The following is a 7,585-nucleotide window of genomic DNA, read 5'->3' on the forward strand; positions in this document are numbered from 1 at the left end:
TCATCCTTACAAAATTTAATATCTTATAATATATGGATATGAAATACTTATAAGAACAGCTTATTTAGTTTTTTACTAAAAAAATTTTGTTTAAAATATATTAAAATATACTTGTATTATGAAAAAGTAAAAAATAGTGAGATTTTAAAAAATGGTGCACAAAAGTTTTAAAAAAAAAAAAACAAATAAATTTGAGAAGGTAAAATAAAAAATAAAAAAAGTTAAAAATTTCGATAAAAAACCTATTCTTTAACTTTCCTTTAAAAAAAAAAAATTGTGACTGAATTTACTAAAACACCATTGATTGATTCTCAAATAACTAAATTACCACTATATAATGCAATTCTTTTATTTTATCTCACTAAAACTAAATTATAACCGAGACCCAACACAATGCAAGCCCCGAATCAAAACCCTAACCTCGTTATCACTTATCACCCACAAACCCTCTCCAAATTCAAACTCAACCACGAATCACACAGTAGTCGGCTGCCCCAGCCAGCCATAGCCTCACTCCAGCTTTGCCTCTCCACTCTCTGCCTTTCAGTAAGCTCTATTTATTGTACTTTTTTTTTTTTTTGGTCACTTCTTTGCATTCTTTGCATGAAACCTTTCTGTCTCTTTTCGCTTTCGCTTCCCCTATTTCTCAACTTCTTTGGGTTTTAGTGTCAAGCTCACACACGCGCTTTTATTCTCTTTGTCGAGGCAAGCATATTTCACCCTATAATTTTAGCTACGCTTAATTAATTGTTGTTCAATCTCTTTGTGCTTAATCATATCTTCACTTTTGATAAAAAAAAAAAATAAATAAAAAAAAAATTTGGTTAGAGATTCTTAAAGTTTAGCCATTATGTTTATCCATAAGTCAAGAATTGGTTACTGAAGGAAAATTATAATACTTGAATTTTAAATTACAATCTTTATAGTAAAATTGACAGTAATTTTAGCATTTTTCCATAACTAAATGCAAAAAGTGGATTTTCATTGCACAAAATGATTTTAAACCATGTTATTTGAATTGTTATATAAGCGCATTTAAATGCAAAAAAATAGATTAATGTGTAAAATGCCGAAACAAACTAATATATGTATATATATTTTTTGATAAGTAAACTAATATATGTATTGCCTTGCATTGCGTCGCCTTGTCTCTAACTATGACCAGGGGCGGCCCTAGACATTTTGGGGCCTAAGGCGAGAACTAAAAATGTATGTGTATGTGTATGTGTGTTTATGTATGTGTATGTATATGTGTGTGTATGTGTATGTTTATGTTGTATGTGCATGTGTGTTTATGTTTATGTACGTGTGTATGTTTATGTATGTGTATGTTTATGTGTGTTTATGTTTGTTTATTTTTGTTTATGTTTATTTATGCCTGTTAATGTGTATGTGTGTTTATGTTTGTTTTTATGTATGTTTGTTTGTGTTTGTGTTTATGTATGTTTATGTGTATGTGTGTTTATGTTTATAAATATAAATATACATAAACATACACACATACATAAACATACACACATGCAATTGCCTAACTCTGACTATGACATTTGCAGGTGTGGACATTTGCTGTTGACAAACAGATTTTTAGTAAGGATGGGTGAGCTCATTGTTGATGATATTTTTAAGGTGCAGCGCATGAATCCAGACGGCAAAAAATATGATAAAGGTATGCTTCTGGTCCTTCTGGAATCTTGGTGCTCAACTGCTTGTTCACCAAACTATATGCAGTTAGTTCTTGGTTATCTTTGTTTCTTACTTTTGCTTTGTGCTTAATAAAACATGATTTCAATATATTTTATATTAAAATATTTAAAAAGTTGCAATACCCACTAAATATAGGGGAAGCAACTTTTTTCCCCTTTGTTACCAAGGTTGTCTTTCTCTCTTTATGATTGTATCAATTGTCAATTGGTTTTTTCAGCAGTGACTCAACTAATGTATATTGTTATACACACATGCGCGCTCACACACACATATATGAATTACGAGTGAAACGTGTCAAGGACAACTTTGAACGCAATGTTTGGTTCTATAATATTCTCTTGACTTGTTTCTTGGAACTTGTAATGCAATCGGTTGGTCTTTTCAATTCAAAGTCTGCACAGGAAATTGTCCTCTGTGTTCGGAGACGTTCCCGTCGATCGATACCCAACAAATTAAAAGTTATATAATAGCTACTAGTAGATGCATTTCTGATTCAGTTTTGGTTTGAAACGTTAGAAGTTAAAAGCTGTACGATTATAATCATTTCTTTCTTTTACTTATGCAGAGGTCAAGAGTCCCAGCCATCAATTTGCTGTATTTATATCTTTCAACTAACAACAAGACCCTTCATGCTTCTTCATTTGCAGCATCCCCTCCCCTTCCAAAGAGGCCTTGTCTCGGTACGTCATATCATCCGCCTTGTTCTTGAAATACTATGGGCCGATTTAATAGAGAAATTTGACTAATTTTGTTTGTATTTCTTTTAAATACGTGTAAATGAAAAATTGTGTGAAAATGTATGTAATATTGTTTAAAATCTGAAAATGAGTTATCAAATAACTTAATCAAATGGGCCTTATGTCTTTATATAAATATTACCCATGCTATGGTGTTTTTTTATTTATTTTTTATTTTTATATTAGTTACAACAATAAGAAGGGAAGATTTAAAGCTCGGTTCTCTTTAAAATGAGAACTCTTTGGTGCGGACACCACACGATGACACATCTGTGGAGATTATCTTTATCATTTATGTTATCTTTATTTGGGTTTATCTTTAGTATTGGATTAGTATTTGAGATTGTTAGGATTATCGTACTAGTATTTGAGATTGTTTAGGATTTGTTTAGGAGAGTTTATCTTTATCATTATGATTCCTGGAAGCTGTATATAAAGCTCCAGACGGTTCCTTTTGTATTTTACAGATTATTATTATTTATTGAGATTATTTTCGTTGATTTGTTTGGTGGTAATTCCAAACACCTTAGGTGGGAAGCCTAAGGTTTTACGGTGGGACTAATCTAGGTGGGAAGCCTAGGTTGTCCTGCATCAACTTGGTATCAGAGCCCAATCCGATCTCCCCTTTCAGTAACCAAAATCACGACTGACATCCCACACACACACTCACCATCAACAAACAAATCAACCTCCAGACATGCCATTACTCAAATACTTACCCCATGAGATTTGCAAACCAAAGCAACCCAAATCCTTACCTCACGAGATCTGCAAGCCAACCTTGGCAATCCGTATATACCCTGCAACCCCACATGAGTTTTTCATTCCCAAGCCAACAGAGAAACCAGCAACACCTCCCAAACCGTTGACCGCCATCCGTGCCCGCCTCTGATCACAGAACCCATAAACCAACAAAAAAAAAAAAAATTCAGATTCACAACTTCACTCCCACTAGATCAGACACAGAGACAAAAGAGAGTTGAAATCCCAACATCAAAGCCGCCGATCCCACCAACAGCATGACGCCATCGCACAACCCGCCGCTGACACGCCATCACCTTCGCTCCCACCATGCTGCTTCACGGGTTCCGAGATCTGACTCACCAGCTCCGATTTCCACCTTCGAGTGCTGCTAACAGTCATCGCCGACGAGCCCAGCCATCTCTTCACCGTCGACTCCAAAGCCGTTTCGTGTTTGCTCCGTCGTCTCTTTGAGTTTTACGTTGTTTCTATTTTCTTAGTTTCGGTGTTTAGTTTTGAACTTGGCATATAAGACTTTAGTTTTATATTGTAGTCTCTCTTTACTGTATTATTATATTTAAAAAAAAAAAAAAAATTCAAATCAGGTCAAGAAGAAGCTTCAAGAAGGGCCCAGTGCACCCCACGTGAAGACCAACAGCAACAAACCAAATTTTCACTCCCACTTCACTACACGTGAGGCCCAATTTCCCCATTGACTAGTAGCATGACCCACTGTCCAGTCAGGCCCAGATTGTTAAGTCAGTCCAACCAAGGTGTGGACTTTCCAAACTTAATGGATTGAAATGCACTTTCAGATTTAATATCAATATGTTTACTATGTGCCTCAAACTTTACCTTCAGTAACATGCTACTGCCTTTGTCCTTTGTTCTGCTTAAATTTTCACATGAATTTATTATTTTAGCTGCTGGTTTATTTTCTTTCAGTATTTTATTTTAGCAAAAAAAAAAAAAAAATCCTTTAAAGTAATTACTTCTCAGTATTAGTGGTTGAACTAGCCTAATCACATTGTCATAATTAGGTCCTTTTTAATTTAATTCTTGTTGAAGCTAGTACTGCTTGAATGCAACAACATTTGGAATTCATGACTTCTCTTCACATATAATTTAACTTGAGTATTATCCTTACTATTCACTTGCTAGAATTAGTTTGTTGATCTCTTTGCATGCATTTGCGTAGTGGTCGTCTAGTAACTAGTTCTGAAGAACGGTCTAATTCCAAATCAGAGTCTAGTTCTGAACCCCAGTCTAGTCCACAATCCCGCCTAAACATGGATCCCCCTCCCCAAGATGAATTAAGACAAGCCATTGCAGAGCTTACTGTCCGTCTAGGCCACTTAGAGGCTAGGTATGACGAGGAAAATGCACATAATGGAAGAAATAATAATAGGCATGGCCCTCACCCTAGGCAAGACCATAGAGACAATGAAGACAACTCCGTTAAGCATATCAAAGTAGAGGCCCCTACCTTCGATGGTGTTAGGAACCCTCAGGTCTACAATGATTGGGTGCGAGAGATGGATCATTTTTTTGAGTGGTATGAACTGTCTGAGGATAGAAAGGTTAGGTTTGCCAAAATGAAACTTGTAGGAAGAGCAAAACTCCATTAGGATAGTGTTGTCAACCACCTCCGTAAGACCCGCCAACCACCCATAACTCTTTGGGAAGAAATGAAGGCCAAGCTCAATGAAAAGTACTTCCCAGTCTCTCATCAAGGCAACTTGTTGGATCAATGGCATGATTTGAGACAAGACAATAGGTCTGCTACTGAGTATGTAGAACAATTTGAAGAGTACAGGATACGTAGCAATGCAACTGAGGATGAGCCAATTACCTTGAGTAGATTTAGGAAAGGTCTCAATTATGATCTTCAAAGAGAATTGGTGGCTCGACAAATCTCAACTCTTGATGATGCTTATACCTTAGTGCAAGATTTAGAGCTGATCCCTAGGCCCCAAAGTGGAAGGAGATTTGACAATCGCATGTTGCCTCGCAACAATTTTGATGGCCCCCAAGGTAGATACCTCCAAGGTACCCAAAATAGGCCTTATCTCAACAACAGACCCTTACACATAGAAGAAAATCCTCAGGGTAGATACCAACAAGGTCCTCAAACTAGACCCAATCCCAACAATAGGCCCTTACGCCCAGAAGACAAAGGGAAGAGTGTGGTTAGAGAGACATTTAGGCCAAATTCTAGAATCCAGTGCTTTAAGTGTCAAGGCTTTGGTCATATGGCTGCCCAATGTCCTAATAAGACTTTGTTGATTGAAGAATTGGATGGAGAGGAAGAGGTAGAAGAAGTAGTCTATGAGCCTAACATTGAAGACATTGTAGAAATAGGAGAGGATGATCCCACCCAATTAGCTTGCATTAGAGCCCTACCATCTTTTGATAACCTCAACAAAGGTAGTCTTGATACTCCTGTAATGAGTGTTGTTAGGTGTGCTCTAGCACAGTCCGAAGAAAGTGATGATTGGAAAAGAAATACTATCTTCCAAACCTTTGTCAAGTGTGGAACCACAAATTGCAAGGTTATCATTGACAGTGGAAGTTGCATTAATGCAGTTTCTTCTAAACTTGTCTCCCTCCTAGGTTTGAAGTTAGTTGCCCATCCTAAGCCCTATAAGATTTCTTGGGTAGATGATTCATCTATCACCATCAAGGATAGGTGTCTTGTTCCTATTAATATCCTCTCATACAAGGCTCAGATTTCATGTGATGTGATTCCAATGGATGTAGGACACATAATTTTGGGACGACCATGGCTCTATGATTTAGATGTCACTCTTTATGGTCGCTCGAACTCTTGTTCCTTCATGCACAATGGACAAAGGATTAAACTTAACCCAGTCAAAACTAAGTTTGTTAGCGCAAGTAAGGCTAGAGAAGAGCCCAAAAAGCAAAGTATGAACCTCATTAGTCCAAAAGAACTTGAAAGAGCTGTCAATCAAGACTCCATCATCTTTGCTTTGGTTGTTAAGGAAATTGCACTAGACAACTTTGAAGAACCAAGAAAAGAAGTACGGTCAGTGCTTCAAGAGTTCCAAGATGTTTTCCCTAAGGAGCTTCCAAATCAATTGCCTCCTATGCGTGATATTCAACACGCCATAGATCTTGTCCCGGGAGCAGCACTCCCAAATTTGCCCCACTATAGAATAAGCCCTCCTCAACATGATGAGATGGTTAGACAAGTGGATGAGCTCTTGCATAAAGGATTTGTGCGTGAAAGCTTAAGCCCATGTGCAGTCCCTGCACTCTTGACCCCAAAGAAAGATGGATCCTGGAGAAAGTGCGTGGATAGTCGCGCAATCAATAAGATAACTGTGAAGTATCGTTTTCCTATCCCTAGGTTAGATGATATGTTTGATATGATGTCAGGAGCCACAATCTTTTCAAAGATTGATTTGAAAAGTGGATACCACCAGATTAGGATTCGCCCAGGTGATGAATGGAAGACTGCTTTTAAGACAAAAGATGGTCTATATGAGTGGCTTGTGATGCCTTTTGGGTTATCAAATGCTCCTAGTACTTTTATGAGAATGATGACACAAGTACTAAGGCCTTTCATGGGCAAATTTGTGGTAGTGTACTTTGATGACATCCTCATTTATAGTAACTCAAAAAAGCAACATTTGGACCATCTTAAACAAGTTTGTTCCACTTTGAGGAGAGAAAACTTGTATGCCAACCTAAAGAAATGCTCTTTCTTCACTGATAGTGTCATTTTCTTAGGTTTTGTGGTTTCATCTAAAGGAGTTTCTGCTGACCCACAAAAGGTCAAAGCCATAGTGGATTGGCCCGAACCCAAGAACATTCATGAGGTTCACAATTTTCATGGGCTTGCAACTTTCTATCGCCGCTTCATACGTGGATTTAGTACAATCATGACACCAATCACTGATTGTATGAAGCAAGGCGAATTCCAATGGTCCAATGCTGTTGGTAAAGCATTTCAAGAAATCAAGAAGAAGATGACAGAAGCACCAGTGATGCGCCTACCAGACTTTGATAAGGTCTTTGAAGTGGAATGTGATGCGTCTGGTGTAGGCATAGGAGGAGTTCTTAGCCAAGATTGTCACCCTATAGCTTACTTTAGTGAGAAATTAAATGAGGCTAAGAAGAAGTATTCAACATATGACAAAGAACTCTATGCTGTGGTACAAGCTTTAAGATATTGGAGCCATTATTTGACACCCCATGAGTTTGTCATTTATTCAGATCATGATGCTCTCCGCCACATCAATTCCCAAAAGAAATTAAATGCTCGGCATGTCCCTTGGGTTGAGTTTTTGCAAAGATTCTCTTTTGTTTTGAGACATAAATCTGGTGTTGAGAATAAGGTAGCTGATGCTTTGAGTCGCCGAATCACCTTACTTTCTGTG

Source organism: Quercus lobata, chromosome 6, assembly GCF_001633185.2.
Source record: "Quercus lobata isolate SW786 chromosome 6, ValleyOak3.0 Primary Assembly, whole genome shotgun sequence".
NCBI lineage: Eukaryota > Viridiplantae > Streptophyta > Magnoliopsida > Fagales > Fagaceae > Quercus > Quercus lobata.